Source organism: Macrobrachium nipponense, chromosome 19 (genome assembly GCF_015104395.2).
Source record: "Macrobrachium nipponense isolate FS-2020 chromosome 19, ASM1510439v2, whole genome shotgun sequence".
NCBI lineage: Eukaryota > Metazoa > Arthropoda > Malacostraca > Decapoda > Palaemonidae > Macrobrachium > Macrobrachium nipponense.
Genome location: NC_061088.1, coordinates 29,052,214 through 29,071,273, shown reverse-complemented (window position 1 = coordinate 29,071,273; position 19,060 = coordinate 29,052,214). Strand labels below are relative to the sequence as shown.

The window sequence follows — 19,060 nt, the reverse complement described above, 5'->3', positions numbered from 1 at the left end:
TGTGGCCTACCCTCCACAGCCACAAAGGATTTAATTGATGATAAGGTTGCAGGCAATCATGGAGTACTCTGTTGATCACAAGCATGTGGATCACTGACATCACCTGAAAAAACATAACTTGAGACACTATGTTACCATTCACACACTTTCAAAAGCTGATCAAATCTTGACAACAAACAAGTATATTTAAGGCAACCTGTGTGTGTCACTTACCTTTACTTTGGTGACCCCTTGACGCAAGCAGGGAGACAATTTGGTTCCCATCCATTTCCTACTTGGCAATAAACAGCCGCGAATGGCCTAATTACAACACTTTACTCTGGCCTGGCTTTCCCCCCGAAGAGCTCTTGGTAGTCCTCCAAATCAAACAAAATCATGGTAGCACTCGCAAAACACTCCTGGAGACTAACAGACTAAAATATTCCTGTCTATTGAAACAGTCATTGAGTCTAAATATGGTGCTCAAATCCTGGCTAGCTCTCCCTCACGAACGTTAAAAAGATTATTTCTATAGCATGGTAGATATGAAACTCAGTTCTCACACCAAACCCTAAGTACTAATGAACTACATACAAGTGACTCTATATTGCTCAGAAATAGTCCCATAAATCACACACGAGACATCATCGGACAAAGTGTGTGCAAACATAAATGCATAAAGTTTTCTGTCTGCCCTCTCTCAAGTGACTAAACACCTTTTTGATTCCTGAGGGCAGAGACACAATTCTACCCATTACTAGAGTCACTCCCAGACACACTGGTTTGATGCTTAAAGAGCAAAGGCTCGCCTCCAGAATAATTCGCCAATTTTTAATCAATGAGCTCTCCTTCCTGCTGCCTACCTGTGCTATCAAGCTCATTATTTCGTCAACACCAATGGGAGACATATCAAGCAAGGGCATTCTGGGACGAGGCATGAGACCCTCCTTACACTACCAAAGCTCAACATGGAAGCAAGCCTTATAAGATTGACCTCACCACGGAGATTTGGCTGACCCATCTCCCTACCAATGTCTGAGCCGCATTCCAATGCTGAAGGGACATCCATTGTAGACGGCCGCTGGATGCCTCAGGCCATTGCAATATACTGCCGATGAAATTTATGAAACTAGAGCGGCCAACATAGCAAAACAAACGTGGCTGCACAAAACCTGAAATAGGGGGCAACCCCAGCCCATGTATTGTGATTTTAGAACCATAAGTCTGGAAAGACTGCCAAGAGCTGCACGTCTGGATGCATACAGGGACATTCAAATAGACATTATTAATTTAAAAATAAAACCATCAATGCCCATCAGACACTACTCACCTTATGCAGATTTTGGCAAAACCATCAGTGACCAAGTTATTACTTCTCACCCAACGATGGCAGTCATCCAAACAAAGAATTAGTAAGGCTTATACCTGTGGGATGAGGAAACTCCTCCCCACACACCAGATTTGGCCGGCAAATTCTATAACTAACTACATCGAACCTACAACAAAGAATGAGTGGATTTTACATTAAAAGTGAAAAATGCATATGTAGCAAATTAATTCATTCAAAATCACATGTGCATTTTTGTAATGCCTGCCCATTGAAAAATGTGTACATTCATATTTTTCCAAACCACATTACAAGAAAGACATAAAAACTGACCACTGCAACAGAAACCTAACAATAACAACACTTATCAAACCATGCGAGTAATAACGCACGACTTTACAATACAATGTTCATAGACAACGATTTACATGACTATGTCTGATCATGGTATACAAATTCTGTTAAATTGTTGCATGCACATGCACCTTTGCTCATCGAAATCCTAATTGCTACTGGATTTGGGATTTTTTTTTTTTTTTTACCTGAATATGAGTTTTATTTTTTAACCACTCGCCTGCATACAGTTTCTTACTTTGTATAATTTTTACATCGTTTTCAACATTTCACCAATGTTGACTCGAATAAATTTAAATATGCACTTATGTTTATGTCCCTTACTATTATTTGAACATAGTCGACAAAACCTTCTGCAGGGATTTTGTGCTACCATATACCTCTTATATAGTAATTTTAAAATAAGATATCAGTAGAAAAAGCAGCCACACGAACAATTGGGTGTCTAGCTGGGCTGACGTGGAAGTTACGAGATGGTTCTGAATTATTGAAAAGTGCTATTGTTGTTTCTTTATTACATGTTCTTTATTCCTGGAAAGTGTACTGTAAGTTGCACTTAGTTAACTAGAGTTTTGGATATGAGAAACTTGCTTGTAGTGATGTGATTGTAAATTTGGAAATTTCTGGAAAGAATGCTCGTATCAACGCTGGAGCGCGAGCGCACACGGCCGGCACACCATGCGGCATGCTCAGTGCTCACTCTTCTTTTAGTGATAACAAATGCCAACATGTAACACGTGTGTTCTTGATTAGAAGGCAGGACACTGGCTAGATCTGCTTGAAACAACAGGTATTTGTATCATAATTTTATTCAACTTATTCGAGGTCGATCGTTGCTTTCTATCGAAACGTAGTAAGTACCCATGTCCAATGGTCACGCTACATTCGAGCCAGAATTTACGTCATTTTTGTATCTTGATTGCCGGACTGCAGGTGGTCCAGAATTCGTTTTCGTCTCTTGATTAACGTTAGCATAAATTTAGATAGCTTTGAAATTAACACAAGTTTAGGTAACTCAGTAAGTTTTTGTGTTAGTCTTTCTTTGTATTACCCTTTAGAATATATACTTCTCTTAGTGTATCTACCACCTGTTTGTGCTGGTGTCTTTTAAATTATGTATTAGGCCTAGAACATCGGCAAGAGCCCATTAACTGAGTTTATTCATCGAGAAATTCTTGACAATTTAAAAGAAAGATATACTCATCCTTGTTTCTGCCCTCATCTCTCATGACCTGGCACCATATCAGCAATGAGAACACACAGCTTGGTAACTGAGTGGAATTGCGAATACGTCATTGTCAAAACAACACGTAATGACCTCCATGACCTATCACCATTTTTTCTCATTCTCACAGTTGTTATTTACCTACATATTACAAATTCAGACACTTACAGAATCGTAAAACTGTCCATGTTGCATAGAAGCAGGTGTACCTTACAAGTAAACCCTATTCTTTGCCTTTTTTTTGAAACCTTCATATCCTTCCTTGGCGGTGCATTTTCAAAATCGGCAAATATTCCAAAATCAGTGAGCTGATCTTGTGTGGTTTCCAATTATTCATAGTATATCCACCAGTTACGAATTGTCCAAATTACGGTCGCACTATTCCCAGAAACAAACCTGACTCTGAAAATCCTTGAGCTTCGGAAAAGGTAGAAGAATGATGATTGACAGATGACAGTGTGTTTACGCACCCCTGGGGACCAGTGGTCTGAGTTAAGAACCCAGCTCTTTCAGCTGCCTACCTCCCTGCTGTGTGCTCGGCTAGAATTGTCCCTTGGCAATGCTTCCAGCTTTTGATTTACAAGTATCATATTCACAAGGTTCTTTCTTCAGCAGTTATGTTCTTTTTGCTTTATCAAGGTTAATTAAACTTTTTCCTAAACTTTGAGTAAATTAAAAATACGCTATTTTACAGGAAGTTGCTTTGCTGGGCCCTGTAAATATAATCGTATTCACAGTCATTGCTATGTTGTCATTTTCAATTTTATAATGCTAATTATTTTACTGTACAGCATATGCTTACCTGTCACAATGGATTTAATTGGTAAGGGCAGCAGGCAATCTTGGAGCGCCCTGTCGATAATATATTTTTGCAACCGCAGCATCAGTCACCTGAACCAATTTGTCTGAGACACCCCTCTTCCATCTATACGCTGTATGAAAGTAGATAAAATCGTATCGAAAGTAGCTCAAATCTTGACAATAAATCAATATACTTCAGGCATCTCCTGTATGACTTCCCCTTCCCTCATTCGAGACCACATGGATCAAGTGACATTGGTGATCTCAAGTAATGTCCAAAAGGGTGTTAAGCGACTGCCTATCAACCTTACGAATTAAATCCGGTGTGGCAGGAGAGCATGGGCTGCACAGTAAAAAGTTAAACACTTTTACTGAATTAATCACACGGTAGTGAATGAAAATGGGAATTAAGACAACTAAAGCACAGTGACAAGGGATTACCTGGCGCGTTTATATGGCCCTATGAGCAAACTGCCTGCACATCATAAACAAACGGCCAGTATGATAATGCCCCTTAATTACTTACTTCAAAGAAAAAAGTTTAAGGTGATAAAGGAAAAAGAACAAAAGCAGTGAAAGAAAGAAGCATATGAAATACATGTAAATTGAAAGTTGGAAGTACAGCTGGCAGGTAATTCTAGGTTCTTACTTATGACCACTGGTCCTCAGGAATGCATGCACACCCTGTCAATCATCACTCTGTAACCTCTTCTGTAGCTTAAAATGTCTGAATGAGAGAGCCTGGCAACACTGCAACTGGAATATGGATTATTCAAGACTAGTGGATTTGCCATGAAGAAATGAAAACCACACAAAATCATCCTATTAATTTTGCCAATTTTCAAAATGCAAGTTTCATAGGACGGTGGTCAGACCAGCAATGTTATATGGAACAGAAACAGCAAGTATGAGGAAAACAGAGGAGAAAGTGGATGTAGCAGAAATGAGAATGTTGAGATGGATGTCGGGAGTAACAAGGGAAGATAGGATTAGAAATGAGTATATAAGAGGATCAACAAAGGTAGTTGAAATATCAAAGAAAATACAGGAGGGAAGGCTTCGATGGTATGGGCACCTGTTATGAAGAGAGGAACATCATGTTGAAAGACATACGATGGAATGGAAGTGCAGGGTAGAAGGAAGAAGGGAAGACCAAGAAAGAGATGGCATGATTGTGTAGGGGAAGATATATTATGGAAAAGGTATTATCGAGAACGATGCCCAGGACAGAAATCGATGGAGACGACTCATGCTAACAGGATGCTAACAGGAGAAAGGCCAACTACTGGCAAATGAAAAAAAAAATGGGGTTTGTTAAACCTAATCATTTTTTGAGGCACTGATTGCAAGAATGCCGTGCAATGAGAGATCATATTCAATTGGAAATACCAGTAATACTGTACAGAACATTTTTTTTGCAGGACTAACAATCTAGTGTCGGTGGAAAGCTCTATAATATGTAGAAAGTACAGTGGTACCTCAACATACGAAATTAATCCATTCCGAGGCGGCCTTCGTAACATGAGCTTTTCATATCTTGAACCGCATTTTACATGTAAATTGCCTAATTCGTTCCAAGCCCTACAAAAACACCCCAGTAAATTATATTTCCAGGCTTACAACACGTTCTAGGGTTACGAACTTACAACACGTTCTAGGGTTACGAACTTACAACACGTTCTAGGGTTACGAACTTACAACGCCGATCCGACGGAAGAAATATGACTCCAAAAAGGCAAAATACTGTACATACTTGAGTAATATTCAACTGCATGTAATGTTCAACCCCCTTTTTACTGCATATGTCCCTTAGCAATAAGCCTAGCCTATGTTAGCAGTTGCTACTGTAGCCTAGTCTATGATTCTGACATCTAAACCTAAGAAGCTAAAAGCTTAGAATATGCCAATAAAATGTATAAATAATCAGTATGTACTCATTTCAAATAATTATTAATTAATCAATACTTATACACAAAAAAAAGAAAAAAAAGCTTCCAACCTTTTGTTACATTCAGCACTTCCAAGTATCGAACGATTGCCAAGCAGCCACTTTTCCTAGCGCACACTAAGTCATAAATTTTCATTATCTCTCTTCAACTAATGAAACTACAAAACAGTGTAATAACCATTCATTTCTATTCTTTATTCTATCTTTACCTAATGGAGATACTGAGTTACTGACAGCTATAATGAAACATATATTAAAACAGAAGAAGAATTCTAGAAAATATTTGTTGGCTTCGATGATAGCAGTCTGATTTATTTTATAGTTTATGATATCTAATTTACAATTTTTTTTTTAAATGTATTGCATGTACTCATTTCAAATATTATTAAGTAACCATTAACTAAAAAAAAAAAAAAAAAAGCTTCAACCTTCTGTTTACGTTCAGCACTTACGAGTACCAAATGATCGCCAAGCAACCACTTTCACCTAGCACACAGTACGTACAGTAATCAAATTTTCATTATCTCTCTTCAACTACTGAAACTACCAAACAGTATAATAAACATTCATTTCTATTCTTTATTCTATCTTTACCTAATGTTTTTCTTATTAAATGTATTGCATGAATAAGTTTTTCAATTTACAGCATCCTTTTACCAATAGAATACATAGAGCACATGGGGTAGATGCTGACCAATAGGAGAGCAGGATCTTACGGCGGTGACTAGCATCAGGAACCAATGGGAGAGCGGGAGGATGGTGGCGAGTCTACTCAGTTGGCGGCGTGCGAGTTTTAAAATTGTTCTCGGTGGTTCGGGCGAATCTCAGGACTTTACAGCATTAACCTTTCGTAACTTGAACTATTTTCATATATAAAGCCAAAAAAATCTTTGTATTTGCTTTCATGACTCGAATTATTTGTAAGTTGAGCCTTTAGTATGTCGAGGTACCACTGTATATTAAAAGTTACCTTCTTCTAGGATAGTACTGTGAGGACAATCAGACAAGGAGAGAGCTCTAACTTTTAGTTTTCATATAATAAGAAAAGGACATATACAGAGATAAAAAGGTATTTATGAGAAAGGGCGGACATTCAGTACGAATGTCGTCCTTACAAATACTCCCCCACCCCACACCCAAGACAGTGATTGAGTGGTAATCGTTGGCTGATGGTCAGTGAATCTTGCAGGGGGCTGGAGGATTCTGTGGGTCCGTGATGACATTTGTCGGGGAACATCTTCCGGGTCCTTGTCATATGGCAAGTCAGAGGCAGGATGCCGCCCCTGGTGGTGGACCTGGGGGTTCAACTACTTTCCTTGGCGGCCCTGGCGACGTCTAGGGGCACTGGAGGCTCTGGCAGTGCTGTGTTACGAAGTGGAGTTCTGCGAGGGCCTTCTGCGGGGTCTCTTCATCAGGAATGCAAGGCGGGTTTGAGGTGGTCAATTGAGATCCAGTCTTCGCGGCCACCGATCGAAACAAGGAACGCCTTCTCCTCCCGGCGGACGACATGATGTGGTCCCTGGTAGGGCCTCGTCAAGGGTGGGCGAGTGGCATCGTTTCTAATGAAGATGAATTTGCAGGAGTCCAAGCCACTCTGGCAGAACTGCTTCCTCCTGTCGGTATAGGGCTCCCGGTAGGGGACGAACTTCTGGGCGGCTTGCTGGATCCCTTCAGGGTAATGTCGGGGTCGTAGCTGTCAGCTGGGAATTGGAGAATTTGCCTGGCACTGTCAGGGCCTCACTGTACACTTTCCTCTGCCAAAAGACGGGTCACTGTTGTCTCTTGAGGCGGTGCAGAGGCTGGGGAGGACCCACGGTAGTTGTGCCTTCCAGTTGGGCCTAACTCAGGGTGCCATCAGGGAGGCCTTGAGGGAGCGGTGGATTCTCTCCATCATGCTGTTGGCCGCGGGGTTGTAGGACGTGGTGGTGTGGTACTTAGTCCCCATCAGGCGTGCCAGGGCGGTCCAGAGTTCTGAGGTGAAGGCGGGTCCCCGGTCTGTCGTGATGTTGTCTGGCACTCTGAAGCGGCTGATCCAGCTGGACAGGAGGGCTTCGGTGCAGGCGTCTGCAGTGGCCTCTGACATCGGAGTGGCCTCAGGCCACCTGGTAGACCGGTCGATCAATGTCAGGAGGTATCTAGCACCGTCGGATGGGGGGAGGGGCCGATGATGTCAACATGAATGTGTTCGAATCTTCGCCTGGGCTGAGGGAAGGAGTCTATCCCTGATTCGGTGTGCCTTCCCATCTTGCTGCTTTGGCATGCGATGCAGTTCCTGGCCCACTCCCGGGAGTCCCTCCTGATGCCATGCCACACGAACTTCTCAGTCATGAGACTGGTTGTTGTGCAGGGCGACGGGTGAGAGATCGTGGATCATGTCAAACACCTGCTTCCTACGGGAGGCAGGTATCAGGGGGCAAGGGCAGCCATTGCTAGTGTTGCAGAGGAGTGTCGTTATGGAGGGGCCGACAGGGGATTTCCTCCCAACAAAGGGCAGTAATGGTGGTCCAGTAGGCTGGTAACTTTGGGGTTGGAGGCTTGTTCATGGGCTAGGTCCTCGTAGACTATGCCAAGGTAAGGGAGTTTATCTTGGCCCTCGAGAGGGCATCGGCTACAGGGTTTCTTCCACCAGGGACGTATTCAATGGAGCACCCGAACTCGGAGACGGCCGCGAGGTGACGTTGCTGTCTTGCAGACAAAGCGTCACTCGCCTTGACGAAGGCGTGGACCAGTGGCTGGTGGTCCGTCCTTATGGTGAATGGGACGCCTTCCAGAAGATACTTGAAGTGGCGGACAGCCTGGTATACAGCAAGGAACTCACGGTTGAAGGTGCTGTAGCGGGTCTCAGTGGGTTTCAGCTTCCTACTGAAGAAGGCTAGCAGTGTGGGTACCCCGTTGACCTGATGTTCCATGCAATGTTGCTGGCATCGGTAGTGAGTGTCGGGTGCGTCTGGGTCCTGGTGAGCCAGGGTGGTGGCTCTGCTGAGGGAAGACTGGTGTGGTCAAAGGAGTGCTGCTTGTCTTCTACCCCACGCCAGCTTCTTCGGGACCTCTGCCAAAAGGCGCATGGTGCGGGCGATGTCCGGGATGAACTTTCGGTAATAGTTCACCATCCCAATGAACTCCTGGAAGGCCTAAACGGTTGTCGGTGTCAGGAACTCAACTGAAGCCATCTTTGATGCCAAGGGGCGAACTCCTCCTGGAGTGATCTTGTGGCTAAGGAAATCCACCTTCTCTGCACCAAAGGTGCTCTTATAAAAAAAGATGACAAGTCTGTTCTCCTGCAGGCACTTGAGGATTGCCCGGACGTGGTTCAGGTGCTCCTCTGGCGATCTGGAAAATATAAGGATATTCTCCACATAGTGGTTGAAGAAAGGTAAATCACCGAAAATGCTGTCCATGAGGCATTGGAAGGTGGCTCTGGTGTTCCCCAGAGAAAGGTGGAGAAGGGGAAAACAAAGGATCTGAAGGGAGTAATGATCGCTGTCTTCAGGATGTCACTGGGATGGACGGGAACTCGAAAGTATGATTTTAAGAGATAAATTTTGGAGAAGATCTTGACTCTGTGGAGAGGCCCAGTGAGGTCCTGCATGTTTGGCAGGGGATAGCTATTGAGCGTGGTGACGAGGTTCAGGTGACAGTAGCCATCGCAGAGCCTCCACATACCGTCTCCCTTCTTCACCATGTGGAGGGGGGACGCTCATGGGCTCGTGGCTTTTCTGCAGAAACCCATCTTCTCTATTTCTGTGAATGTAGTCTTGGCTTCCTGCAGGAGATTCGGCAGGAGGCGGTGGAACTTGGGGTGCATCGGGTGCCCTTGGTGTCGATGTAGTGATATACACCGTGCTTGGGCATGGCCCCAGCCACCTGGCAAAGCTTGGGACGGAAGACGTCTGGGAACTCTTGTAGGAGGGAGGCATATTTGTGGGAGAAAATGAACAGATGGTGGGCGCCCTGGGTCCTGTAGCGAGTGGGCAGGAGAGGCAGGTCTCAGTGCCGAGGAGGCATTGGTGGGCCACGCTACTAAGAGCCCATGGTGGGCTAGGGAGTCGGCCCCATGAGAGGAATCCATACGTGGGTGATGATGAAGGGCCAGGTGTAGGTCCAGCCCAGGAAGGTGATGGTCTTGGTTCTGGTGCCGTAGGAGCGGGCGGATGGGGGTTCCGTTGACAGCTACAAAGGTGGTTGGGGCATCCGGGGCACGGCTGCAATCCTCTGCCAACGGAGGGAACACCGACTGCATGGCACCAGTATTGATCAACATCCTGTGGCAGGAGATGGTGTCCGTGATGTAAAATCCTCAGTGGCAGGAATTCATTACTGCCCCTGCCAGGGCAAGCAGCATTGGGCGCTGCCTCCTTCGTTTTCTTGAAGGCATGAAGGAGCAGGTTTGCTGGCACTGCTTCTCCTCACTCCCGAATTTGCAGTGGAAGTGGCACCAGCTGATATCCTGGCAGGGCTGTGGGGTTCTCCTCAGGAGAGCTGTGTTGTTCCTGGCCTCCTCAGACTTCTCCTGCTGCAGGCTTTTGGCTGACAAAGGGAAGGCGAGTCTCGCAGCCCGGGTGGTGGTGTACTGGCAGTGGGCCCACTCCACCAGGCTCTCCATGTCCCGGTCATCCATGTTGAGAGCTGGCGGAGGAAGGTCTACCTCCTTCCTGCGGCCTTGGGGGTCCACCTCCGGCAGGAGTGCCAAGTCCTGGAGCTTATGCCAGGCTAGTCTTGGGTCCTCGGTGGCCATTGGGCTGACCACCAGGTCAAAGATGGGGGCGGCCCTCTTGGGGACCGGGAGGGAGAAGGCCTGGATGAACTGGGTCTTCAGGCCTTCATAGGGCAGCTCACCGGGTTGGCTGACCATCCATGGGGCGAGGTGGTTAAATATGTCTTCTGGGAAGGCTGCGGTGATCCTGTGGATTCGGAACTGGATCTCTGTGTGGTGTAGCCAGGCTGCGACGTTCTGTCTGCAGAAGGGCAGCAGCTGGATGGAGTGGGGCTCCGACGGGCGCGGCAGCAGCAAGCAAGGAACCACTTGAGGAGGGCATGGATCGAGCGGTGGGTTGGGACATCAAGGAACCTGAGAGGAGGGCAACAGGCAGCTCCCGATTTCGAGGAGAGTTCTCCAAGTCTGACATCTCACATTTACAATCAACAGATGTCGTAAATGGCGGGCCAAACCGTGAAGACAAACGGTTGGGTACAGTTACGCACTTAAGTACGTACACTCAATCACAGACAATCTTAACTTTGAGTGGTTAACTTAACATCTTGATAAGATGAAAACCAATTCAGTATTCGAGTCCACCAATTTCCATGGGTACTGTCATAAATTTTAAATGGAAGTTTTTCATCTTTACCTGAATGTGAACAGGGGTTGTCCCGGGGAGAGCAAACACACTCACCTTAACTTATATGGAAGCTATCCAGAGGGGAGCAAGTCCATTCACGTGAATATGAGGGTGGACTGCCCCTTGGAGAACATTTGCACACTCTCGGGCAAGAGTGTGGGCTGTCCTGACAACATGCTGCAATCTTCTTCAAGGCCGTGGTCTCTACATGCAAAGAAGCCTGAATGGGGAACCTCCTCGATGGTTGTCCAGATGAGCGAACTTGAGAGTTGGCATCATCATCACAATTAATTAGCAAATGGAAAAATGGGGGTGTTTTGAACTTCTCTCATTGTGTTCTACATATCTATGGGGGTTTCATAGTTGGGTTGCAGACCAAGTGGAAACTAATTATACAAAAACCTGACCCTCCACTCTACATGCAAAAGCACATGGCTAGCCTAGGCTATAATTCCCCACATACCTGTGACATTAAACACCTTCCTCGTTATTGCAGACTAACCTACCACTTTACATGCAAATGGCCACATTATGCATGTACCGATGTGCCCATTATGGAGAATATAGATCTTGTTCAAACATATGCTTCGGCACTGGCTGTGATCTAACCAAAACAAGGCAAAATGTAACTTACCTAGCACATCGTGTCCTGACCTAAACTAACCAAACCAACGTAACCTTACTTAGGGCACCGTGCCCTTACCTGGCCCTAGACACCCCAAAGTTGAAACAGTAACCAGAAAAATCATGCATGTCCCACATTTAGCTGGCTGGACTAAAGATCTGTTCGAACATGTGCTTTGGCACTGGCTACAGCCTAACTAAACAAACTCACAGCACAGTTCCATATTCATAAAAGTTGGAGAGGGATGACATGAATTGGTTACACTAGGTTATCATCTTATTGTTTTTCGGCTAGGAAAGTAAATAAAAAACGGGGGGATTCTGGGCAGCTTGATTAGATCCAGAAACGCCCAAAATTGACACAGAAATCTTCTATCCAAATTAAAATTGTTTGCGGGCACTAGATTTGGGGTCAAAAACTTTCAAGACTCAACATCGTGGCAGTTAAAGCACTGAAAGAAAGTGTGTATTTAAGTCAGGGCATAGGTGTGTGAATCATATCCATCAGACAAAATTTTATTGGTCCAATGTATTTAATCCAAGCCTTTAGGGAATGACCTAGGACAACCGACGCACGACTGGTTGGATTTGAAACTCCATGATGAGGCCGGGGTAGCATACAGTGCCTCACTGTGGCCATCTTAAGAACTATGGGAGCACCATGGTCCGAGTAACTATTCATATCAAGCTATGTTCTGTAAGAAAAATTGGCGGATGGCAAATTAGTGTATTTTGGGCGAGTGACTTCAGATAAATTTCAGCATGCTGAACAACTTTGATTTTGAGCAATTTATCATTTGCAGTCATATTTTAGGAGCTGTAGGCACATACCAAGGATATACAAACTCCACCTAATTTTCAATATGGTAACCAATTAAACTGATTAGGGTCAAATATTATCTATCTCTTTTAAGAATTTGTCCACAAATCATTTGCTTCACCTAGAAATATTTCTAACATTTCACAGGATGTCTAACTTGATTTAAGTATATATTTATGTATTTTTAGACTTCTGGTGTAATACAGGATAAATGTACACTACATAACACATGGTTGTTTCATTTTCTATTAAATCTACAAGATTATTATCATTTACTTATCTCCCATCCATGTGAATTTACTCGTGTACCATACATCTACCAGTATTGTGGAAGTAAAATAACAAATCTAGATCAAAATAGTAAAATTTTCTGAACAGTTTAAAATGGTTTCATAAATATTTCATAAAACAGTATTTTTTAAAACTGCTAACATTTTCATTGTAGGTACCACCAATATTTGTCCATTACCTCATGGGTATATATTTCATTAATCTTACACTCATTTGCCTGTTCAGTTTCCTTTAATCAAAGTATTTGTAGGGGGATAGCGCGAACGCAGTCCCCCGCTACCAAAAATTGCGCACCCGAGTTGACCACATTTGGGTCAATCGCAAGGGTCAGCACCGCCGGAGTGCAATGGTGAGCCTCACCTTGGGGGAACCACCTTCGTGATCATGGTGTCCCCTGTGCCAGGTAAGTATGCTTCTCACCCACCCAACTGAACCCTAGCTAACATGTTCTGAGGACAAGTAGCTAGCAAATAAAGTGTTTATGCAAAGAAATTCATTTGAATCGCATGCAGTAAAGCTTTGCCTTCATAATTAATTATTAAACCATTTGAAACTTAGCTAAAAATCATTAGGTATTGGAAAACTGCATTAGAAAATTAAAATCAGTCTTATCACAGTGCTTCCTAATGTTGTGATTACTTCAGGCAGCTACTTATGGAACTGCCCAAACTGTTTAATTTTTTTATGTAAAGTCTAGACTGCCGAAAAGCTCTCTCATGTTTTGAAGTCTTGCAAGTCTTCCGATTTTTCCAATAGCAGTGAATAATTTTGCTCTTAGTATCATCTTGGTCATATGTCAGAGTCGTTTTTTATAAAAGTGCCAGTAGCAAAGGGCAAACTACAGCAAATAAATTCTTTCTGATAATAATAAATAAAAATACACCAGTGCTAACTGAAACATCAAACTAACACTGAAACGCGAGAAAGTGAGATTTAGCTGTAGTACTGTTATATGTATGTGATCTGTGACTAACATTGGTAATTCTAACTAATCACTTCCTGCTTACCATTAGATAAAGTTCTGGGGGAAGTGCTCTCGCTCGGAGCTATGACTTAGTTCTACCCTAAACTTAACATGCATTGAAAACATTTAAAACAACCTGAACAATATCTGATATGAAATACATTCAACATTAACTGTTTTAGATGAACCCAGCCTTGTGCTAGCAGCTCGTTCTTATAACAGGCCTTATATCTCAAAGAAGTAACTGTAGTATAGGCAAGTTTGATGTTCTAATAAGCTTTTCCAGTTATTCTAATTTGATACTTTGAATACAAAGTTAGCTAAATATTGGGCATTAAGTTAATGCTGTATTGTACACCAGTAAAAAGTATTCACTTGTATAAAACCTTCATTCGCAGGCCACTTGTCCTCAGAACATGTTACCTAGGGTTCAGTTGGGTGAGCAAGAAGCATACTTACCTGGCACAGGGGACACCATGATCACGAAGGTGGTTCCCCCAAGGTGAGGCTCACCATTGCACTCCGGTGGTGCTGACCCTTGCGATTGACCCAAATGTGGTCAACTCGGGTGCGCAATTTTTGGTAGCGGGGGACTGCGTTCGCGCTATCCCCCTTCAAAGACTTTATTCTACTGAAAATCATTATTCTACTAAAGATGAACTTTTACAGAAATTTGCATTAGTCAGTTAGAATTACTGAAAAACAGTGGGTGGTTGCCAATGACTTAAATTATTGGTTAATTATACATTTGATAAAAAATTAAATATTTGTTTCACAAAAGAAGGATACACACTATATACATCAGAAATAAATTCTGCAACATATGGAGTGAATAGGTCTGCCTAGATAGTAAGAAGCCCAGATTTCCATGACAGTTGTAACAAATCTTGAGTTTCGTGATAAGAACAACAGTTAGTCTGATCTTTATACTAATTTCTGAAATATATTAACCACATTTCTTGGGCCTCTCACGCAATTATCATTTTTTTCTTTCCAACCTTTCGTACCTAAGGCTGTAATTAGCTAAAGTTCCAGTGAAATCATCCAAAAACAGAAAATTGATACTTGTGATATCCAAGAAAATTAAGGAAATCTCGATACTATTAACAACATTGTGACCTTGACATAGCATCCTATAATGTAAAAAACTAGTTCGGAGTCACCTTGCACTTTTAACAGAAATTATACAGCAACCCATCAATTATAACAATCTGAACAAAAATATTCAAAGCAGATATTCTAAAAGTTCATGAAAAAAGTTAATCAAATATGACGTCCTGTGAAATGTATTGTACAGAAAGCATTACCCTTTTATGTTGAGAAGATGAATGTATTAACCCATTGTTAATGAGAAAACTTATCCCTTGATGCCAATCAGTTACACAAGTGACTATTATCTATTATATTAATTTCCTTTTTGCGTCTGTGTGTGTCCACCTTGGCTGCATTTCTGTGTCTGTGTGTGTGTGCCTTTCTGCGTTGCTGTGTCCACCTTGACTATTTTTCTGTGTCTGTGTGTGTCCATCTTGGCTGCCTTTCTACATCTGTGTGTGTGTCTGCCTTGGCTGCCTTTCTACATCTGTGTGTGTCCACCTTGGCTGCCTTTCTACGTCTGCGTGTGACCACCTTGGCTGCCTTTCTACGTCTGAGTGTGTCCACCTTGGCTGCCTTTCTACGTCTGCGTTTGTCCGCCTTGGATGCCTTTCTGCATCTGCGTGTGTCCGTCCACCTTGGCTGCTTTTCTAAGTCTGCGTGTGTCCACCTTGCCTGCCTTTCTATGTCTGTGTGTGTCTGCCTTGGATGCCTTTCTACGTCTGTGTGTGTCCGCCTTGGATGCCTCTCTGCGTCTGCATGTGCCCACCTTGGCTGCCTTTCTACATCTGCGTGTGTCTGCCTTGGCTGCCTTTCTGCGTCAGTGTGTCCAGAGGCTTCTGGGAATTTGGAAGGCTCCATGATCCTGGCATCTTCAAGATTTAAGACGACATTATAATCCAATGGGTGTTTTTCCAGGAGGTGGAAGAAATGAGATTCTGGATTTCTTCTCTGAAGGGAAGTGGTTCTGACAGGAATCCATTTAGAAGCTGAGGACGCTTCACTGGAACCTGGAGTCTTTAAGAATTTAAGATGATGTTATAATCCAATGAGCGTTTCTCCAGGAATGCTTCAAGAGCTGAAGACTGCTTCAAAGGATCCTGGAAAATAAATTTATGTACAGTTTTTAACTTTCGATGATGTGACCATAGTGACCAAACACTTCAAAACATTCTGTTTTGTTTATTTTGACAAAGTTGGGGTCTACCTACACATCCCTGTCTTCACACATGGGCAATCTCCAGGCTCTTTAAAGCCTTACGTCTCCTATTATTTCTACATAAAACTATGATCTTTAGTATTGTGTGAGAACAGAGGAAGCCCATGTTCTTGAAGATGAATTCAAGAGGCTTTGGTCCTTCCTGGAGATGAAAGGTTTCTAAGAATTCTTAGGGGGAAGCCAGCGTTCTTGAGATGTAGATCTAATGGGTGTTTCTCCAGGAATGTTTCAGGAGTTGAAGAGGACGTCTTCAAGATGTTATAGTCCGATGGGAGTTTCTCCAGGAGTCCTTCAGGAGGTGGAAAAATTCTAGGTGGAATGATTCTGACGTCAGATTCAGGATTTCTCCATGAAACATTTGCTTATTTTTTTTAATTTTTTTTTTTATGCACACGAGATTCGCGAAGTTGCAACAGAAGGAGCCGAAAGACGTCTTCAAGAAGGCATTATAAACCAATGGGTAGTTCTCCAAAAATTCTTTAGGAGCTGATGACAGCTCCACATGATCCTGGAGTCCTTGAAAATTCAAGAAGACGCTCAACTAGGATTGCCGTTTTGAGGAATTTCATCTACTACTGTGACTTTCTGGTGACATCTGGCAACCCTCCATGGCTGTCCCGACCACAGGCCAAGGCACTGAGGAATAAAATTCTTCACTTTGCCATTTTATGTTTTATTATGAAAATAAAGTTATAAAACATATCCTGCTTATTTCTGCATGTGACAGGTCTAAAATCAATGACAAAATGGATAATTTACTCTATATCAAGCTACAATATAAGTGACGTCATAAGTATGTGACAAAAAAAAATCGTTTGTTGAAAGTTTGTGAAGCACTCACCTAAAAAGTGCCTTCATGTGCCGAGATGAACAGCTTAATTGAAGCTCACGAACGTTCACTTCCAACTACGATTTCTTTGAAAATCATAACTGCATATGGTAACACTACTAAAAGCCACTGATGTGAAGAAAAAACGGCGACGCTGCGCTCAACACTAAGTGACCCAAAGGTAGATATTAAAGGTTGCAGATTTTTGGCTGAGCTTTGTTATTTTAATTTCGAAATGGATTCAGCAGGTAATTCCAGAAATTTGGGACAAAATTTTGGAACAGCAGGAGGCACTACTGGTGATGGTCTAGTGATTTTTGTAGCAAGGGAAAACTGAAGACCATACTGTAACTGACAACATCGTTATTAAAGAGCTCCTGTAGATATTTAATTTTGATTTGGCCATATATGTGTGCGTTTTCTTGCTTTGAAGTTTCCATGTTTTATGATAAAATATGTTAAGATTAAGTACTATTAAAAGAATGTGTCTAGACTTGTAAGGACATGCATTATGAAGACCACAGTAAATACTAAAGTTATTCAACTTCAATAGTACATCACAAATTTAACAAGAAACTGGCAAATATGAGCATCTGCCAGTATCAAAGTTAATTTGATTGAAAATTAGTGACCAGTCATGAATCAGACTGTAGGTAATAAAGTACTCTTAGGTTGAATTTCTGGCATTAGATGGCATAAATTAGACACCCTTTTTCATGTATGGTTCAGCTTACTCTAGGAATATATTAAAATATATAAGTATAAACTATAGGCCAATCACACTGAGTATTAGAGCATAATTCACAATGCAAAATCAATTGGATGTAAATGAAATAAACTAGTTCAAGTTTAATTAAAAAAATATGCTTGAGAATAAATAAATTACAATAACTGAATAGTTTGCTTTGCGTGAATTTCTTACCTTGGGATAAAATGACTAATTGCACAAATACAAGAGTAACAGGAAATAAAAACTAAATCACCATAACGAGTGTAGTTCTAGTTACATAATAACTGTGGCTGGAATTAACGCTTTTCGTTTGGACAGAATCAAGTTGAGGAATCTTCCTCTGCCATTTCCTCATTAAACAACACCTGAACTAGAGCTTATACAGGAGTGCCTCAGAAATGATTCCCCATGCTGTTGATTTTTCTTTTAAAAAAAAAAAAACAAAAAAAAAAAAAAAAAAAAAGCAACTGCAAGATTCCTCAACTTGATTCTGTCCAAAAGAAAAACGTTAATTCCAGCCACAGTTATTTTGAAACTAGAATTACATTTGTTATGGGGATTTAGTTTTTATTTCCTTTCCAGCCCTCTATATGTCTAAATAATCGATACATACAAGTAGATTTCTTTACATTTAATTAATGGATGTGTCACCAAATTTTCTAGTCCTCACAGTAAGTGAAATGTGGCGGTTTATCCTACAGAGTTTTGAGCTTTTGCTCCTTACTCTTACTTTCCCTTCTCTCTCTCTTCCCCTTATTCCCACTTCTTTTCTTCAACCCACTTCTTTTCTTCAATCTCGTTATCAAGGCTCTCTCAACTAGAACTTCTTAATGCAACTGTGGGGGTTTCTCCCAATTCCACTTTCAGGTCCTTGAACTTCAATCCCTTCTGGATTTCTATCTTGCTGTCTAACCACCCTCCAACTCTCTCTTTTTTAGTGTCATTCATAAAAATCTAATCACATCAAACCAAGATTCTTCTCTTAAGAATTTCTCTCACTGAGTGATTTGTTGTAATCCCACTTTTCCTTCTTCATTTTCCTCTTCAATAACAGCTATTTTTCCTCTTGGCAGAAATATCCTCGCTTACAGGCTGTTCTAGCACAGCTTAACAACAGCAACAAATATCACCTAGGCCACAAAACACCTCAAGTGTAGTATACCTTTGTTGGCCATTTAATGTTTCCGACTGGAAACATCATTGGGTCAGGAACATGATTTGTTTATAGCAATTTATGACAAGGTAAACAATTGCAATAAGTATAATGAAAAAGAATTATAGAAACAATAAGCATCGGTTCCTTAATGTAATAAATTATATGGCAGTGATATAAACTACTGTTAAAGAATAGAATATCTGTACATTATAACAAAGACTTGTTCAGTTCACTTCAGAAAAGCTGCTTTCTCTTGATTTGCCACCCAACCGACATAAAAGACAAACAACGGGAAAATTATAATAATGGTTTTGACTGGATACTGTTCCCAGAGTATTGAGATGTTTGTGTAAGCGACGATC

General features: G+C 42.1%; 1 long non-coding RNA gene and 2 other non-coding genes across 3 annotated transcripts in view; 1 reads left to right on the top strand and 2 right to left on the bottom strand.

Moving 5' to 3' along the window:
* The window catches only part of LOC135212814 (uncharacterized), a 508,471-nt gene continuing 489,411 nt past the window's right edge, over positions 1-19,060 (bottom strand). The window contains exons 5-6 of the long non-coding RNA XR_010313994.1: positions 1,310-1,475; positions 1-103 (exon numbers count right to left, since the gene is read on the bottom strand). This is a non-coding gene — a long non-coding RNA (uncharacterized LOC135212814). The remainder of the gene's footprint in view (positions 104-1,309; positions 1,476-19,060) is intronic.
* LOC135219344 (U1 spliceosomal RNA) lies at positions 12,957-13,119 on the bottom strand. The gene has a single exon (XR_010315415.1). It is a non-coding gene; the product is annotated as a U1 spliceosomal RNA (small nuclear RNA).
* LOC135219306 (U1 spliceosomal RNA) lies at positions 14,124-14,286 on the top strand. The gene has a single exon (XR_010315401.1). It is a non-coding gene; the product is annotated as a U1 spliceosomal RNA (small nuclear RNA).